Below are 20,517 nucleotides of genomic sequence, written 5' to 3'. Positions count from 1 at the left end.
AACATTATTCTCAATGGTGAAGAACTGAAAGCATTTCCTCTAAGATCAGGAACAAGACAAGGATGTCCACTCTCACCACTATTATTCAACATAGTTTTGGAAGTCCTAGCCATGGCAATCAGAGAGGAAAAATAAATAAAACGAATGCAAATTGGAAAAGAAGAAGTAAAGCTGTCACTGTTTGCAGATAATATGATACTATACATAGAGCATCCTAAAAATGCCACCAGAAAACTACTAGAGCTAATCAATGAATTTGGTAAAGTTGCAGGATACAAAATTAATGCACAGAAATCTCTTGCATTCCTATATACTAATGATGAAAAATCTGAAAGTGAAATTAAGAAAACACTCCCGTTTACCATTGCAACAAAAAGAATAAAACATCTAGGAATAAACCTACCTAAGGAGACAAAAGACCTGTATACAGAAAAGTATAGGACACCAATGAAAGAAATTAAAGATGATACAAACAGATGGAGAGATATACCATGTTCTTGGATTGCAATAATCAACATTGTGAAAATGACTATACTACCCAAAGCAATCTACAGATTCAATGCAATCCCTATCAAATTACCAATGGCATTCTTTACGGAACTAGAACAAATCATCTTAAAATTTGTATGGAGACACACAGGACCCCAAATAGCAAAAGCAGTCTTGAGGGAAAAAAAGGAGCTGGAGGAATCAGACTCCCTGACTTCAGACTATACTACAAAGCTACAGTAATCAAGACAGTATGGTACTGGCACAAATACAGAAATATAGATCAATGGAACAAGATAGAAAGCCCAGAGATTATACCATGCACCTATGGTCAACTAATCTGTGACAAAGGAGGCAAAGATATACAATGGAGAAAAGACAGTCTCTTCAATAAGTGGTCCTGGGAAAACTGGAGAACTACATGTAAAAGAATGAATTTAGAACACTCCCTAACACCATACACAAAAATAAACTCAAAATAGATTCAAGACCTAAATGTAAGACTGGACACTATAAAACTCTTAGAGGAAAAGATAGTAAGAACACTCTTTGACATAAATCACAGCAAGATCTTTTTTGATCCACCTCCTAGAGTAATGGAAATAAAAACAAAAATAAACATATGGGACCTAATGAAACTTCAAAGGATTTGCACAACAAAGGAAGCCATAAACAAGAGAAAAAGACAATGCTCCAAATGGGAGAAAATATTTGCAAATGAATCAATGGACAAAGGATTAATCTCCAAAATATATAAACAGCTCATGCAGCTCAATATTAAAGAAACAAACAACCCAATCCAAAAATGGGCAGAAGACCTAAATAGACATTTCTCCAAAGAAGACATACAGATGGCCAAGAAGCACATGAAAAGCTGCTCAACATCACTAATTATTAGAGAAATGCAAATCAAAACTATAATGAGGTATCACCTCACACTAGTTAGATTTGGCATCATCAGAAAATCTACAAACAACAAATGCTGGAGAGGGTTTGGAGAAAAGGCAACCCTCTTGTACTGTTGTTGGGAATGTAAATTTATACAGCCACTGTGGAGAACAGTATGGAGGTTCCTTAAAAAACTAAAAATAGAATTACCATATGATCCAGCAATCCCACTACTGGGCATATACCCAGAGAAAACCATAATTCAAAAAGACACATGCACCCCAATGTTCATTGCAGCACTATTTACAATAGCCAGGACATGGAAGCAACCTAAATGCCCATCGACAGATGAATGGATAAAGAAGTTGTGGTACATATATACAATGGAATATTACTCAGCCATAAAAAGGAACGAAATTGAGTCATTTGTTGGGACGTAGACGGATCTAGAGACTGTCATACAAAGTGAAGTAAGTCAGAAAGAGAAAAACAAATATCATATATTAACACATGTATGTGGAACCTAGAGAAGTGGTACGGATGAGCCAGTTTGCAGGGCAGAAGTTGAGACACAGATGTAGAGAACAGACGTGTGGACACCAAGGGGGGAAAACTGCGGTGGGCTGGGGATAGTGGTGTGCTGAATTGGGAGATTGAGATTGACATGTATACACTGATGTGTATAAAATTGATGACTAATAAGAACCTGCAGTATAAAAAAACAAACAAACAAACAAACAACACAACTAATACTAAACTTTCTTTGGGTTATTTGTATGGAAATATGTTAATATAAATGTTTCAGACATTAAATGAAATTTCAAAAAATCCTATATGTTCTGGTATAATGTTATAAGTCATAATTCTAGTTATTACTTTAAAATGTATATCTCAGAAATAACTAAATTTCCTTGTCAATTGCAGTATTATGAACTTTCATCAAATCTTTAACTGTGGACATTTTAAAGTCTTTTGTCATTTACAGACAGTTCTGGGTGTACTCTGATGCTTTTGCAAATATGTTCCTATAAAATGGTTTCATCTTCAAGGAATTCATGGAAAAGACTCTGAGAAGTACAGGTTTCTGGTACCTGACTATACTGCTGACATGAATGAATAAGCATTTTCAGACTCTAATGGAAAACTGATGAACTCATAAAAGTGCTAACAAAAGATCAAGATGGAAAAAAAAAATAATTACATGGGACTGAGTGAACTGATGAGGATGATTATAATTTTTGTGACTTTCTATTTGAATTAAAAAAAAAAAATCCCACAAGGACTCAGAGGCAAAAAATATACAAATCAATTTTCACTGCAAAGTAAAGGAGCTGTGACAGTGGAGGATTACTGGACTGAATATCAATATTATGACATAGTATGAGTGTGTTTCGTGTTTGGTAATTGCAATCATTGTTGCTTTTGTTGTGGTCATCCATTTACAATGCTTGGTGTCAGTCTATTTATCTCTTGTAAAAATAAAATACAGTGTTTGTGTGCATGTGCGTGTGTGTGTGTGTGTGTGTGTGTGTGTGTGTGTGTGTGTGTGAAATAAATAAATAAATAAATAAATAAATAAACTGAAAAAAAACAACAAAAAAGTCCCACATACTGAAAGATTTATTCTTCCTTTTTTTTTAATCATACAACAATATCATTTTAACTGCTAATAAATGGAATAACGTGAAGAAATATAACATACATAATAAACAACACCAAAAACTGAGATTAAAACAGGCAACACTGATCTTGTAGTTTAGAGGGATCATTCTTCATCTTAATAGAATGCATTTATAAAAACATATAAGAAACATATTTAAGTGTTTCTCTTGCAGTTTTCCAAGTTGTCATTCTTGAAATTTAAAATGATTTTCTGATAAATGTGAGGCAATTTTTGGTATATTTTAAATATACTACACCAGCAGCTTGTACAAATAAAGCTACCAAGACTTGAATGATGTTAAACACTTTGGCAGCTATTTATAACTAAATAAATATCACTCTTTTTGGAAGCACATCTTTGTCAATCAAATTTCTTGAGATGGCTGCCCTAATATTCATCAGTTCCTGATTGCTGACATCTGAAATATGTAGGAATCATGAGTTAAAGGTGAAGTCATTTTGAAAATGTGTGAGGTCTATTACCATTAAATCACAGATTATCTGTAAATAATATAAACTCATCTAATTTTTCCCACTCCTATTTTAAACATCTGTATTCCAATGATATGGTAATTGTTGACTAGTTTGTACTTGTCTACTGTTTTCTGTTTTTATATATTTTTGTTTATTTTTACCAGAATACCAATAAATGTGTAATTAATGAAAAATGCTGTTAAAATTCATTGACAGTTGCATGGTATTATGTCAATTCATAAATGTCAAGCATCATTAAATGACATAGGTAAGTATACATTAAAAATCATTGAAGAATAATATATGTATAAAGGCTCTATTTTGAGATTAGTTTTTAAACTTTAATTAGATTGTAGCACATTTTAATCCAATGTGCAACAACTTGCACATTGTATTTAAAACAACTTACCTAATGATAAGTATATTATCTTTTCAGGGTATATTTCTTGAAAAAAATGTGTATACATATATATTTATACAGAGGGAAAAATTCTAACTTATTTTTATTTACAGCAGATCTAGAATTTTTGGAATTTAAAGATATTATACAAATAGCAAACAAACAATAGAAAACTTCATTATCAAATGATTAATATCCAGTTTGGGATATGCACATACTTGGGATACATTGGGGTAGTTGAGGAAATTATTAAAATTCCTATAAGTATTGATTTCTCCTATAGTTTTAGTTACTATTTGTTTTGCAATTTGTAATGTACATAATACATTGATATAGTGGTAGCACAAGTATGTAATTTATTAATAATTCTATGTAATTCTAAATATCTCTATTTAAGAAATGCCTTGAGGATATTTTTTAATGAAAAATATGAGGGATCAAAAATTATATAGATACATAGGTAAAGGGCATAGTTTCATAGTATTCAAACAAATCAGTCCTATCAAGTTTTTTTTATATCTGTGTATCTGAAATATTGTTGCAAAATTCCATATAAAACCTGTCTCTTTGTTTGCGATTGGGCCACCAATAACCAGCCCCCAGTTCTTTTTCAAATGTCTTTCTTGACTGTTTATTCTAGTAATAAAGAAAATGTCAAATGTATTTAATTAACAGGTAGGTCAAAGAATATAATATTTGTTGAAAAACTTGCCATCTATAAAACAAATCACATAAAGCAAAATAATGAGAACATCAATTTTAATCTTTCACTTGAACTTTTCTATTTTAAGTCTGATGCCATATTTGAAGAAATCATGAGCTCTTAAATAAAAAGATACATACCTTTGTGGTATTTCAAGCTTAATAAGTAATATACATGTTTACATATATATATGATATATATGAAGAGAAAGAATGCAAGGGTGAAGATCAAAGCTAATGTTTATAATATTTATGAGGCAGATGACAAAAAACCCTCAATTCTTAATGGTACTTGAGTTCTATGCCATACCTGAGTGGAGATAATTAAATAAAAATGACATCCTATATATCATTCTAATAGTACTTTATCAGATTAAGATCTATGAGTATCTTAATTTAAATTTTTTTAATTGTGACATGAAAATAAACAAATTACACATTCCTAAAGTTTTGTACTACCTCACACAGGTCAGAATGGCCATCACTAAAATGTCTATAAATAATAAATGTTGGAGAAAGTGTGAAGAAAAGGGAAGCCTCTTACAATGTTGGTAGGAATGTAAATTGGTGCAGCCACTATGGAAAACAATATGGGGTTTCCTCAAAAAACTAAAAATAAGAGTTACCATATGATCCAGCTATCCCACTCCCCAGCATATACCCAGACAAAACTATAATTTGAAAAGATACATGCATCCCTATGTTCATAGCGGCTTTATTTATGCAATAGCCATGACATGGAAACAACCTAAATGTCCATCGATAGATGAATGGATAAAGAAGATGTGATACACACACACACACACACACACACACACACACACACACACACACAATGGAATACTACTCAGTCATAAAAAAGAATGAAATGGTGCCATTTGCAGCAACATAGATGGACGTAGAGAAGATCACACTAAGCAAAGTAGGTCAGAAAGAGAAAGACAAATACCATATGATGATATACATGGAATCCAAAATATGACACAAATGAACTTATCTACAAAACAGAAACAGACTCACAGACATAGAGAACAGACTTATGGTTGCCAAAGGGAAGGGGCGGCGGGTAAGGGATAAAGTGGGAGTTTGGGATTAAGAGATGCAAGCTAGTATATATAGGACGGATAAACAACAAGGTCCTACTGTATAGCACAGCTAACTGGATTCAATCTCCTGTGATAAACTATAATGGAAAAGAATATGAAAAAAATATATGTATGTGTATAACTGAATCACTTTGCTGTACAAAGAAATTAACACATTGTAAATCAACTATACTTCTATAAAATATATAAAAAAGAAACTAATATGAAAGCCATAATAAAGAATTCACCAACCAAAGGAAGAAGTTGTGTTACTACAATTCTCCATTTCTTATGAGAGCTGTGGAATTGGTTGTTTATAAATTGCTTAACTTCATCAATTTACAAGCCATCACAGTTAAGTATTGTGAGCTATATGATATTGAAGGAAAAGGATGGTTTGCAAGACACATTTTTCCTTTTTTTCATAACTAATAATGTTGGCTGCAATATATTAATTACTTTTGATGTTTTAGGTATTATTCTCTGTATATTTCATATAGTCTTCATAACAAAATCGTGAGGTGACATTATCTCCATTATACAAATTGGGAAAGTAAGGCTTTGAAGGAGTTAAATTACTTGCCTCAGTTCACACAGTTTTAAGTGGCTAGAGTACAATTCAAAAGGGTATCTAGATCTGTCTAGGTTTCCAACTACCATACTCTACAGGGCTTTGTTCTGAATACCTGTCTCATTTTTCACTCTTGCGAGAAAGTCAAACAAAGTAGACACCTCAAGAGCTAGCTCTAGAGATGTACTAGGTTTCTTTTTTCTTTGATACGCACCTTGATCATTGTTACTCCTACTTCATGGGGCATCTTTTAAAACCATGGTATTTTAAACCATTCTTAAAATGAAGAAAAACGATAACTAGAAATAAAGAAGCTCAAACCTTCACTTATACCACCAAAGCTCCACTTTTCCCTCTTGTCATAATTGTATGATTCCTGTAACCTCAATTTAAACTTGAGGTTTTCCAAAGTGCTTTATAGAGAGAAAGGAAGGTGAGGGAAATTCTTCTTTGACAATTTGCAGCCCATGCTAGGAGAACAAAATCTCCTAGAGAGAAAAGCCCAAGTCTGTGGAGATCAGTTACCTGTGTCGTTCTTCTTGACCCTCCCACACCATTAAGAGTTTGTGCCAATATGACCTACTCACATAGGAGTTTGTGTCAAGGAATAAGGACCATGCCGTTAGCATACTTTGTGTAAATGAATAACAATGGCACTTAATTGTATGCCGGAAAGGATTTCAAACCTTATATTATGTTTATGATAATGATGAAGTTGTACAAAATTCATCGTGACATTGTTAGTTCTAATAGTTACATAGAAAAGCCACCAAATGGTTTATTTAATTTAGAATATAATACTTATGAATAATTTTAAATTGACAGCCTAGAAATTCTGGATCCTTCTTTCTTGAAGTGTAGTGAATACAAATGTAATGGTAGCATAGATTCCCAACTCAGTGCTTTAACCCTAACCTGTATGTAACACCTGTGTCCAGCAATCATGTATCTCCTAGCTGTGACTGCCAGGAGACTTGCCAATTAGTGTCAATCGTAGAGGTAGACTGAGAATGTGGGCATCTGACCAGGAAGAAAAGTACCGACATCAACACATTTTGTATGAAAATAAAAGCAACACAAAAGTTGTCACAAACAAGTTTATACAAAACACAGTCTCATAATATTCCCTGGTCCCCAAAAAATTCAGACTACATCAATTAATGTCATCAAAACAAAAGTAAGGTATGATCACCTGATATCCTGTAAATCGATTATATAATCTATAATATAGATCTTATTCATATTTTTTGCCATTTCCTAAATTATCTCATGCATCTTGATAACTACTACCTAGAGAAAAATCAGCAACTAGGAGACAGTTTTTTGACTGTATTTTTCCATATCATCTTCTTGATATGGTATGAAAATTACATGGCGGATTTAAAATAGGTATATGGGAAGAAAACCCTTCTACACTTGATCTAAAGGGAGGTAATCCTTTTCCAAGAGACATGCGGGTAATTTATAGTTAAACATTTTCCCTTGATCTCTATATCTCTATATCACTTTTTCTACCAGGAGTTAATTTGATTAAGTGCATACCAAGAGGGAATCCAAGCAAAAAGAAGGGTTTTCTTTGAGCACACAGCCAGGAACACAGCAGCAGAAACTTTTTTTTAAAATTGATTGAGCCACTAGTGATACACATAATTGACTTTTAAACTTAGAAATAGGCTCTGAAAGCACTTGAGAATCTCAAATGGAAATCATGGACCATGGGTAGACTTGTGCATTTTTACCATTTTTATATCCAGAAAATCCTCATTTTATAAAGTTTAATGAAAATTCTGCTTTTCTGTGCATCAAGGAGGACAAACAAAACATTGAATCATGGGATTTTCTGAATATATTCTTTTAAATATCTGAGATTATTTCAATGCCAGCATATTGTTAAATACATTATCTTTGTCTTATAAGCTGAAAGCACAGACATCTTGAAATGAAGATAATTCTAAATGTGAAAGCAATTCTTACCCTGCTTCTTCTTACTACTGGGGTTTCTCAAGTACACACACCTATTTATCAGAAGTACTTGGTTTTACTTGAAACATATTCTATTTTCTAAGTCATTTTTAAATATTATTTTCTATGTTTTTTCTTACCAATTTCTATATAACAATTGAACACCAAATATACAATTATATAGAGAAAATATTGGATGAAAATAGTAAGTTCTAAATAATACTAAATATATAAATTAAGGAAAAATTTTAATAATAACTGATGCTATATTTTAGGTTAATACCTTTAAATGTGATTTTTAAAGATGAGAGCTAAGACAGTTAAACAAATGTGCTACCATGTGCTGGTATGTGTTGAAGCCTTAATGTCAGTTAAATATAATTTTGATATTTAATTTCTTTAGTCTTGGGAGACTGGGAATAAGACTAAAAATGCATGGTATTTATTTAAGAGATAAGATAAGGTTTTGTAAAGCCATCTCAGTACTTCAAGGAAAATCAAGATTCTTTCTTAAAATGAACCTCAGTCAATATACTCTTGGGTCTGAGTATACCAGAGACTTATTTACAATGTGTGAAAATAGTTAGGGAGACCTTAGAAGGTTAAGCATAGTGAAAACCTTTGGGAAGCTTGTACTAAGCCAGTTAAAGCTGCATTACCAAAGAAGGAATGCTTAGACCATAACAGTCATCCCAGGGAATAAAAAATCCAATCACTTATTTTACAAACAAAAAAGGATGTTGATATTGTTAATTTTTTACCTGATTATATTAATACGATTGTGGATGGAGCTGTTTGGTGCACTAGGGCAGGCAGAGCGCTCTTCCCCTCCACTTGAAGAGCTCTGGTAAATCTGCTTGGTCCTAAGGTATTTAATGTGATTCTTCAACCTCAGGAGACTGGAATCTCAGGCTACTGCAGGATGAAGTTTTATTTCTATAATTAATGAATACTCTATAATACAGCTATTAGTACCTTCATCTTAGAGATGAGCATCAGAGACCCAGAGAGTTAAAGTATCTTATTTTGGCACACTTAGAAAATTGTAGATCCAGGACTAGAACCCATTTCAGTATCATTTAAAAAGTCTTTGTTTTCTACTGTACTATATAGCATTATCAAAAAGTCATTCTTTAATAACACTTTCAGGCAGTAACTTCCATGTGGGAGACACAATTCTAATCAATGAAGATGATTCAGTAAAGAATGTCCCATTTTCATGAAACTCACTTTTTTTTTTATCTCTTACACTGATTGATGTCCACAGTGTTAGTAACTTCACTAACACATTTCTGTCAGGTCCTCCAATATACTATTGCTTACACTGACCAGTTGTCTTCCAGGCTTACATAGGTAAATGGCTATTCTTTTTAAAAAAAATTAGTTTCACAGAGTGTGATAGTCATACTCAGCTAGTCACATATCTTCACAAGATAATGAAAGGTGTGTGGATTCGTGGTGGAGAAAATTCTATTTATATCCTTTGCCACCTCCTTCCACAAATATTCTGATGTATGTCTAATGGGAATATGTTTTGTCATCCTATACTTGAGACTAATTGCTGTAGAAAAACACTGCTACTAGTAGGAGAGTGCCATATCCCTGGGATACATCAGGGACAAGAACAATAAGAGCATTGCCAGTTGAAATAGCTTACTTCAGAACACTGACTCTTGAGTCTCTACAAGTCTACTTGGATTTGCTTTCTCTGCCTGGTTCAAGTTATAAACTCTCAGGGAATCACTATATTTCCAGCAAGGCAAACCAAGTTTTGAGAATAAATCCAGGTAATATTAAACCAAGAATCTCAGATGCCAACCATATATCTCTATCATCTGATCTTATTTTTTCCACACAAATCTCTCTATGATTAGGAAGATCTAAAATTTTGGCAGTACATTTAGTATAAGACACCATAGAGAAGCAAGAATTCTCATACACTCTTAGTGGGAGTGTATTTGGTATTTACTCTAATGCAATGTTGTCAATGCCTACCAAAATTTCAAATATGTATACATTTTCAACCAACAATTTCATTTCTAGGTATTTATCCTACAGATATACTCACACACAAGCAAAATCATTTATGTACAATTTTACTCATAATACAGTGTTTGTTGAAGCCAAATAATTTTAACAGTCTAGAAATCCTAAAATAGACCACTAATTTTATACACACACATATTTATCTATCAACATAACAGAATATTATGAAGTCATAAAAATTGAGAAAGCTCTTTATGTGTAGAAAATTCCCAAGGTATATTTTTTAGTGAACTACAACAACAACAAAAAGAACAGAATGTACAGAAGGATGTTTGAAGTACTTTATTACATAGTAAAAGATGTAAAATATCTTGATACACATTTACTCATATATGAATGCAAAGAATCTCCAGTAAATCAACAACAATGTTAAATTTGGGAAAGGCAAGGTACATGAGGACAAGAAGAGAGAATTTTCACTTATATGCCTATTTATAATTTCAGTTATTAAACCATATGTTTACACAATCTAATAAAAACATTAATATAAAAATACATAAACTTACAAAACAATAAGATTATAAACACTTCTTGTTCTCAAGTGTTACAGTTTTGTTTTGGTTTGTTTTTTTAATTTGACCAATGGGAGACAGTGAAATCAATATTACAGGATATCATGTGATCATATATTTTCTGTCATAAATACTAAGTTGCATCTACAATTATATTATAGAGATCAGTGTGATTGTCAGTTGTCTATTTCATTATACCTTCTAAAGATTAATATTGCAACTGCCACTGAGTGGTATTTTGGAATGAAACTGAGTGGTCATTACAATAATTGGACTTTTTTTTTAATTTTAATTTTAATTTTTTCCCATTCTCTTTCAAATTATTTTCCCATTTAGCTTATTACAGGATATTGAGCAGAATTCCCTGTGCTATACAGTAGATCCTTCTTGGTTATCTATTTTAAATATAGCAGTGTGTACATGTCAATCCCAAACTAGACTGACATTATATCAAATTTGTATCATAGATTCATCTCAAAATAAAATATAAAAGTTGGGTTTTTCAATGTTATTGTGGTTTCTTAAATAATTCTAAATTAGGTTGAGTTTCACTAAAATAGTTTATCTTAAAATTTGTAGTTTTATTAGCCAAGGAATTGTTTTGTTTAGAAAAATCTAGCACACTAGTATATAAACTATAAAGACATAAACTCTATAAAATTAAAGGTACAGAGTATTGTATTTAGAATACAAGTAGAAAAAAGCTATATATGCTTCATATACTTTACAATTTATAGCACAAGAGCTTGGTTTCATGGAACAATAATACAATGAATTTCAGGTTCTAATTTGTAGGTATAAAAAGTATCACTCCTGATAAGAACAACTGACTTGAGTGTCTCTGAAAACTAGTTCCACAGATTTCCAGTGCTTTTCAGAACATGGGAACTGATTGTGATTAATCAGGGAAAAGCCCTTCTCTAATAAGGCTCTGTCTGGTCCAATTGCTGAACATGACAGTCTTGAGAATTACATCGCCAAATGGTCTTCTAGAGATGGAAGGCTGAAAGATTGGCTGAATTAAATAGCTCACTCAGATGACCTTAGAAATGGACATTTTGACTGAAGGTGAAGAAAATTTCATGCATTACTGACTTTTCATACTATATATGTATTTTGAAAGAAAAACGTTATAGGACGTTTCTCTTAACCTGAACACTTCCAGGTATCATTATCTTGTCTAAATGCTGCAATCACTCAGGTGTGCATCCATCCCTTCACTCCTGATTACGGATAACATTTGTAGCATGAGGATGAGGGAGGGAGGTGAGAGCCTGAACATTGAGAAAACTCATCAAGAATCATAAGAGAAGAGAAGCTCATTTTTATGATTTTGCCACCACCCAGTCAAGTGTCGGCTGCAGCCATTTATTATTATTGCATGTGGGCTTCTAAGACAAGTGAGTCATTTCTCAGAGTGGGTTAGCCTCCAACATAATTAATAGCCAGAAGATTTTGTAGATATTTTTCAACTCAACAGCAAATGTTCTTTAAATTGATCCGTTGAGTTATGCACAACCCAATCATCACACAAACAAAAGACAGTTCTGATTGTACAGAGATACATCACCACTCTCACCAAAGGAGACAATCCTCCATTAAAAAATACTATACATGCTTATATTTACTTAGAAAGAACTTTTGTCAATCATATGAAGGCATATTTTTAGGAAAATCTCAGTTCGGTGGTGTACATAAACCTTATCTTTAGCATTATTTTTTTCCACCAATAAAACCATACCAATTAAATAAACGTTTTGATCTATCAAAAATAAGAGTTTAATGAATTATTGTGTTTTTATCTATTTAAAAACAAAACATATATATATATATATATATATATATATATATATATATATATATGGCTTAGAAAATAACAATAAACAGAAAAAGAGAATAATATCACCCATAATTTCAGTACTCACATAACCACTGTTGGGAATATTGATGTATACCCTCTGTTTGTATCTTCTTGTGTTGATATATATATATATATATATATATATATATATATATATATATATATATATATATATAAATATATATATATATGCATACACACATTTATATATGCACACACACATATATTATATGCACACAAACATATATATGGACATACATACACTCAGTCTCACCTGATTGAACTTTTGACTTCTGTCCACATTTGCTAATAAATAACCCTATGTTAAAATCATTTAAGCTAAACTATTATGTAATCCTATGATTATTTCATGAGGAGATATTCTGAGACACATAATAATATAATTTAAGAGTATTAATATGCATTACCTAGTTTATCTCCCAAAACTTGTACCAGTTTATACTCCCACCAATATTGTCAGCTAGCATTTACTTCCATAAACCTTGAAAACAGATGTCTTGCTGAAAATCTCATACAAACTAAATGTTTAAAATTACATTATATTGTAGTCTAAATGTGCATTTGTTTTATTAAAAAAATGACAGTTTATAATTGCATCCCCTGTTATTTTTGGATACTTATTTTGGATGTTTTGCATATTTTAATGGTTCCAATTATTTTATTTATAAGAACACTAACATTAAAGTTACTAATTTTTTTTCATTTTTATTGAATATTTTTATCACTTATTTGTCTTAAAACTTAAGATTTTTCTTAAATTTCCTAATATATGCAAAGTTTTTATGTTAATCTAGTAAATGTTAACAATCTTGCAACAACCAAATTGAAGGAAATGCTAATAGACACAATTGGTACAATTTGAACATCAGAATAATTAGGTAATGTATTACGACCCACAGTATAAAATAAGTATCCATGAGTCTAACCTGATATAAATAATTGCATAAGTTAATAAATGAAGAAAATATACAGCTTTTTCTTACAGTAGAATTTCCAATTAATAAATGTAGAAAACATAATTGAAACAGAAAATTACCATTTGGAGAATAAAGCAGTAAAACTTGTTCCATACAAGAATCATCTATGGATACAAAAATTAATAGACAATAGTGTAAAGAGAAAAAATATTTTTCAATGTTTCAAAGTACCTCCCCACAAGATGCTTATTTTTTTTTTTTAACATCCTTATTGGAATATAATTGCTTTACAATGTTGTGTTAGTTGCTGCTGTATAACAAAGTGAATGAGCTATATGTGTACATATATCCCCATATCTCCTCCCTTTTGTGTCTCCCTCCCACCCTCCCTATCCCACCCCTTTAGGTGGACACAAAGTACCGAGCTGATCTCCCTGTGCAATGGAGCTGCTTCCCACTAGCTATCTATTTTACATTTGGTACTGTATATATGTCCATGCCACTCTCTCACTTCGTCCCAGCTTACCCTTCCCCAACCCCGTGTCCTCAAGTCCATTCTCTATGTCTGCATCTGTATTCCTCTCCTGCCCCTGAGTTCTTCAGAACCAATTTCTTTTTCTTTCTTTCTTTTTTTTTTTTTTTTAGACTCCATATATATGTGTTAGCATACAGTATTTATTTTTCCTTTCTCACTTACTTCACAAGGTATGACAGTACCTAGGTCCATCCACCTCAAAGCAAATAATTCAATTTTGTTTCTTTTTATGGCTGAGTAATATTCTATTGTATATATGTACCACATCTTCTTCATCTGTCGATGGATGCTTAGGTTACTTCCATGTGCTGGCTATTGTAAATAGTACTCTAGTGAACATTGAGGTGCATGACTCTTTGTGAATTATGGTTTTCTCTGGGTATATGTCCAGTAGTGGGATTGCTGGATTGTATGGTGGTTCTATTTTTAGTTTTTTAAGGAACCTCCATACTGTTCTCCATAGGAGCTATACCAATTTACATTCCCATCAACAGTGCAAGAGGGGCCCTTTTCTCCAAACCCTCTCCAGCATTTATTGTTTGTAGACTTTTTGATGTTGGCCATTCTGACTGGTGTAGGGTGATACCTCATTGTAGTTTTGATTTACATTTCTCTAATGATTAGTGATGTTGAGTATCCTTTCATGGGTTTGTTAGTAATCTTCATATCTTCTTTGGAGAAATGTCTATTTAAGTCTTCTGCCCATTTTTGGATTGGGTTGTTTGTTTTTTTGATATTGAGATGCATGAGCTGCTTGTATATTTTGCAGATTAATCCTTTGTCCGTTGACTCATTTGCAAATATTTTCTCCCATTCTGAGGGTTGTCTATTCGTCTTGTTTATGGTTTCCTTTGCTGTGCAAAAGACTTTATGTTTCATTAGGTCCCATTTTTTATTTTTGTTTTTATTTCCATTTCTCCAAAAGGTGAGTCAAAAAGGATCTTGCTGTGATTTGTGTCATAGAGAGTTCTTCCTATGTTTTGCTCTGTTTTATAGTGTCTGAACTTACATATAGGTCTTTAATCCATTTTGAGTTTATTTTTGTGTATGATGTTACAGAGCGTCCTAATTTTATTTTTTACATGTAGTTGTCCAGTTTTCCCAGCACCACTTATGGAAGAAGCTGTCTCTTCTCCATTGTATATCCTTGCCTCCTTTATCAAAGATAAGGTGACCATATATGCATAGGTTTATCTCTGGGCTTTCTATCCTACTCCATTGACCTATATTTATGTTTTTGTGCCAGTACCATACTGTCTTGATTACTGTAGCTTTGTAGTATAGTGTGAAGTCCAGGAGCATGATTCCTCCAGCTCCTTTTTTTTTTTTTTTCATGATTCTTTTGGCTATTTGGGGTCGTTTGTGTTTCCATACACATGTGAAATTTTTTGTTCTAGTTCTCTGAAAAATACCAGTGGTAGTTTGATAGGGATTGAATTGAATCTGTAGATTGCTTTGGGTAGTAGAGTCATTGGAAGAATATTGATTCTTCCAATCCAAGAACATGGTATATCTCTCCATCTGTTTGTATCATCTTTAAATTTTTTCATCAGTGTCTTACAGTTTCTGCATACAGGCCTTTTGTCTCCTTAGGTAGGTTTATTCATAGGTATCTTATTCTTTTTGTTGCAAGGTAAATGGGAGTGCTTCCTTAATTTTTCTTTCAGATTTTTCTTCATTAGTGTATAGGAATGCAAGAGATTTCTGCACATAAATTTTGTATCTTTCTACTTTACCAAATTCATTCCTTAGTTCTAGTAGTTTTCTGGTAGAATCTTTAGGATTCTCTACATATAATATCATGTCGTCTGCAAACAGTGACAGTTTTTCTTCTTCTTTTCTGATTTGGATTCCTTTTATATTTCTTTTTCTTCTCTGATTGTTGTGACTAAAACTTCCAAAACTGTCTTGAATAATAGTGGTGAGAGTGGGCAACCTTGTCTTGTTCCTGATCTTAGTGGAAATGGTTTCAATTTTTCACCATTGACAGCAATGTTGGCTGTGGGTGTCTCATATATGACCTTTATTATGTTGGGGTAACTTCCTTCTATGTCTGCTTTCTAGAGAGTTTTTATCATAAATGGGTATTGAGTAATGTCAAAAGCTTTTTCTGCATGTATTGAGATGATCATATGCTTTTTCTCCTTCAATTTGTTAACATTGGTTATCACATTGATTGATTTGCATATATTGAAGAATCCTTGCATTCCTGGCATAAACCACACTTGATCATGGTGTATGATCCTTTTAATGTGCTGTTGGTTTCTGTTTGCTAGTATTTTGTTGAAGTTTTTTGCATCTATGCTCATCAGTGATATTGGCCTGTAATTTTCCTTTTCTGTGACATCTTTGTCTGGTTTTGGTATCAGGGTGATGGTAACCTTGTAGAAATAGTTTGGGAGTGTTCCTCCCTCTGCTATATTTTGGAAGAGTTTGAGAAGGATAGGTGTCAGCCCTTCTCTAAATGTTTGATAGAATTCGCCTGTGAAGCCATCTAGTCCTGGGTTTTTGTTTGTTGGAAGATTTTTAATCACAGTTTCAATTTCAGTGCTTGTGATTGGTCTGTTTATATTTTCTATTTCTTCCTGGTTCTGTCACAGAAGGCTGTGCTTTTCTAAGAATTTGTCCATTTCTTTCAGGTTGTCCATTTTAATGGTATATTGTTGCTTGTAGTAATCTCTCATGATCCTTTGTATTTCTGCACTGTCAGTTGTTACTTCTCCTTTTTCATTTTTAATTGTATTGATTTGAGTCTTCTCCCTTTTTTCTTGATGGGTCTGGATAATGGTATATCAATTTTGTTTATCTTCTCAAAGAATGATGTTTTAGTTTTATTGATCTTTGCTATTGTTTCCTTCATTTCTTTTTCATTTATTTCTTATCTGATCTTTATAATTTCTTTCCTTCCACTAACTTTAGGGTTTTTTTGTTCTTCTTTCTCTAATTGCTTTAGATGTAAGTTTAGGTTGTTTATCTGAGGCGTTTCTTGTTTCTTGATGTAGGATTGTATTGCTATAAACTTCCCTCTTAGAACTGCTTTTACTGCATCCCATAGGTTTTGGGTCATCATGTTTTCATTGTCATTTGTTTCTAGGTATTTTTTTATTTCCTCTTTGATTTCTTCAGTGATCTCTTGGTTATTTAGTAGTGTATTGTTTAGCCTCCATGTGTTTGTATGTTTTACAGATTTTTTCCTCTAATTGATATCTAGTCTCATAGCGTTGTGGTCTGAAAAGTTACTTGATATGATTTCAATTTTCTTAAATTTACCAAGGCTTGATTTGTGGCCCAAGATACAACCTATCCTGGGAATGTTCCCAGAGCATTTGAGAAGAAAGTGTATTCTGTTGTTTTTGGATGGAATGTCATATAAATATCAATTTAGTCCATCTTGTTTAATGTATCATTTAAAGCTTGTGTTTCCTTATTTATTTTCATTTTGGATGATCTGTCCATTGCTGAAAGTAGGGTGTTAAAGTCCCCTACTATTATTGTGTTACTGTTGACTTCCCCTTTTATGGGTGTTAGCATTGGCCTTATGTATTGAGGTGCTCCTTTGTTGGGTGCATAACTATTTACAATTGTTATATCTTCTTCTTGGATTGATCACTTGATCGTTATGTAGTGTCCTTCCTTGTCTCTTGTAACAGTATTTTATAGTCTATTTCGTCTGATATGAGAATTGCTACTCCAGCTTTCTTTTGATTTCCATTTGCATGGAATATCTTTTTCTATCCCCTCACTCTCAGTCTGTGTGTGTCCCTAGGTCTTAAGTGGGTCTCTTGTAAACAGCATGTATGTGAGTCTTCTTTATGTATCCATTCAGCCAGTCTATGTCTTTTGGTTGGAGCATTTAATCCATTTACACTTAAGATAATTATCGATATGTAGGTTATATTTCCATTTTCTTAATTATTTTGAGTTTGTTATTGTAGGTCTTTTCCTTCTCTTGTGTTTCCTGCCTAAAGAAGTTCCTTTAGAATTTGTTGTAAAGCTGGTTTGGTGGTGCTGAATTCTCTTAGCTTTTGTTTGTCTGTAATAATTTTAATTTCTCCATCAAATCTGAATGAGATCCTTGATAGGTAGAGTAATATTGGTTGTAGGTTTTTCCTTTCATCACTTTAAGTATATCATGCCACTCCCTTCTGGCTTGCAGAGTTTCTGCTGAGAAATCAGCTGTTAACCTTATGGGAATTCCCTTGTATGTTAGTTGCTGCTTTTCCCTTGCTGCTTTTAATATTTTTTCTTTGCATTTAATTTTTGATTGTTTGATTAATATGTTTCTTGGCATGTTTCTCCTTGGGTTTATCCTTTATGGGACTCTCTGCACTTCCTGGAATTGATTGACTATTTCCTTTCCCATATTAGGGAAGTTTTCAACTATAATCTCTTCAAATATTTTCTCAGACTGTTTTTTTTTTTTTCTTTTTTTTCCCTCTTCTTCTTCTGGGTCCCTATAATTGGAATTTTGGTGCATTTAATGTTGTCCCAGATGTCTCTGAGGCTGTTCTTAATTCTTTTCATTCTTTTTATTTATTCTGGTCTGCAGTAGTTATTTCCACTATTTTTTCCTCCTTGTCACTTATCCATTCTTCTGCCCTAGTTATTCTGCTATTGATTCCTTTCAGAGAATATTTAATTTCATTTATTGTGTTGTTCATCATTGTTTGTTTGCTCTTTAGTTCTTCTACGTCCTTGTTAAGGATTTCTTTTATTTTCTCCATTCTATTTCCAAGATTTTGGATAATATTTATTATCATTAGTATGAATTCTTTTTCAGGTATACTGCCTATTTCCTCTTCATTTGTTTGGTCTGGCATGTTTTTTACCTTGCTCCTTCATCTGCTGTGTATTTCTCTGTCTTATTTTTTTTTAACTTGCTGTGTTTGGGGTCTCCTTTTTGCAGGCTGCAGTTTGGTAGTTTCCATTGTTTTTGTGTCTGCCTCAGTGATTAAGGTTGTTTCAGTCGGTTGTGTAAGCTTCCTGGTGGAGGGGACTGGTGCCTGTGTTCTGGTGGGTGAGGGTGGATTTTGTCTTTCTGGTAGGCAGAACCACGTCTGGTGGTGTGTTTTGGGGTGTCTGTGAACCTATTATGCTTTTAGGCAACCTCTCTGCTAATGGGTGGGTTTGTGTTCTTGTCTTGCTAGTAGTTTGGCATAGGGTGTCCAGCACTGGAGCTTGCTGGTCATTGAGGGGACCTGGGTCTTAGCATTGAAATGGAGATCTCTGGGAGAGCTTTCACCATTTGATACTACATGGGGCCAGGATGTCTGGTGGACAAATGTCCTGAACTTGGCTCCCCCACCTCAGAGGTTCAGGCCTGACACCCGGCTGGAGCACCAAGACATTGTCAGCCACATGACTCAGAAGAAAAGGGAGAAAAAAAAGGCAGAAATAAATAAAATAAAAAAGTTATTCACATAAAAATAATTAAAATTAAAAAAAATACAGTAACTTAAAAAAATGAGAGAAAGAAAGAATAGAGCATCCGAACCAAAAAACAAATCCAATGGCAAAAGCAAAGCTATACAGACAATATCACACAAAGAAGCATACACATACACACTCAGAAAAAGAGAAAAAGAAACAAACAAAAAAAAAAATATATATATATATAGAAGAGTGCAACCAAACCAATAAACAAATCTACCCATGATAGTAAGTTCTAAATAGTAAAACTAAGATAAACATAAAACCAGAAACAAATTAGATGTAGAAAGCAAACCCCAAGTCTACAGTTGCTCCCAATGTCCACTGTCTCAATTTTGGGCTGATTCATTATCTATTCAGGTATTCCACAGATGCAGGGCACATCAAGTTTATTGTGTAGATTTAATCCACTGTTCCTGAGGCTGCACAGAGAGATTTCCCCTTCTCTTCTTTGCTTGCACAGCTCCTGGGGTTTGGACTTGGCCCCGCCTCTGCATGTATGTCATCTGAGGGTCTCTGTTCCCACCCCAGAGAGGACAGGGTTAAAGTAGCAGCTGATTCAGGGCTCTGGCTCACTCAGGCTGGGGCAAGGGTGGGGTACGGAATGCGGGGCCAGGTTGCTGTGCCAGAGGGTGGCACGACGTTGCAACAGCAAAGGCACACTATGTGCTCTCCTGGGGACATTGTCCCTGCATCACGGGACCCTGGTAGTGGCGGGCTGCACAGGTTCCCAGGAGGGGAGTTGTGGATAGTGACCTGTGCTTGCACATAGGATTCTTGGTGGCTTCAGCAGCAGTATTAGCATTTCATGCCCATCTCTGTTGTACACGCTGATAGCTGCAGCTCATGCCCATCTCTGAAGCTTGTTTAGGCGGTTCTCTTAATCCCCTCTCCTCACACACCTTGAAACAATGGTCTCTTGACTCTCAGGCAGTTCTAGACTTCTTCCCAGACTCTCTCCC

The sequence above is a fragment of the Balaenoptera physalus genome, assembly GCF_965194825.1.
Source record: "Balaenoptera physalus genome assembly, chromosome: 18".
NCBI lineage: Eukaryota > Metazoa > Chordata > Mammalia > Artiodactyla > Balaenopteridae > Balaenoptera > Balaenoptera physalus.
This window is presented reverse-complemented; position numbering follows the sequence as displayed.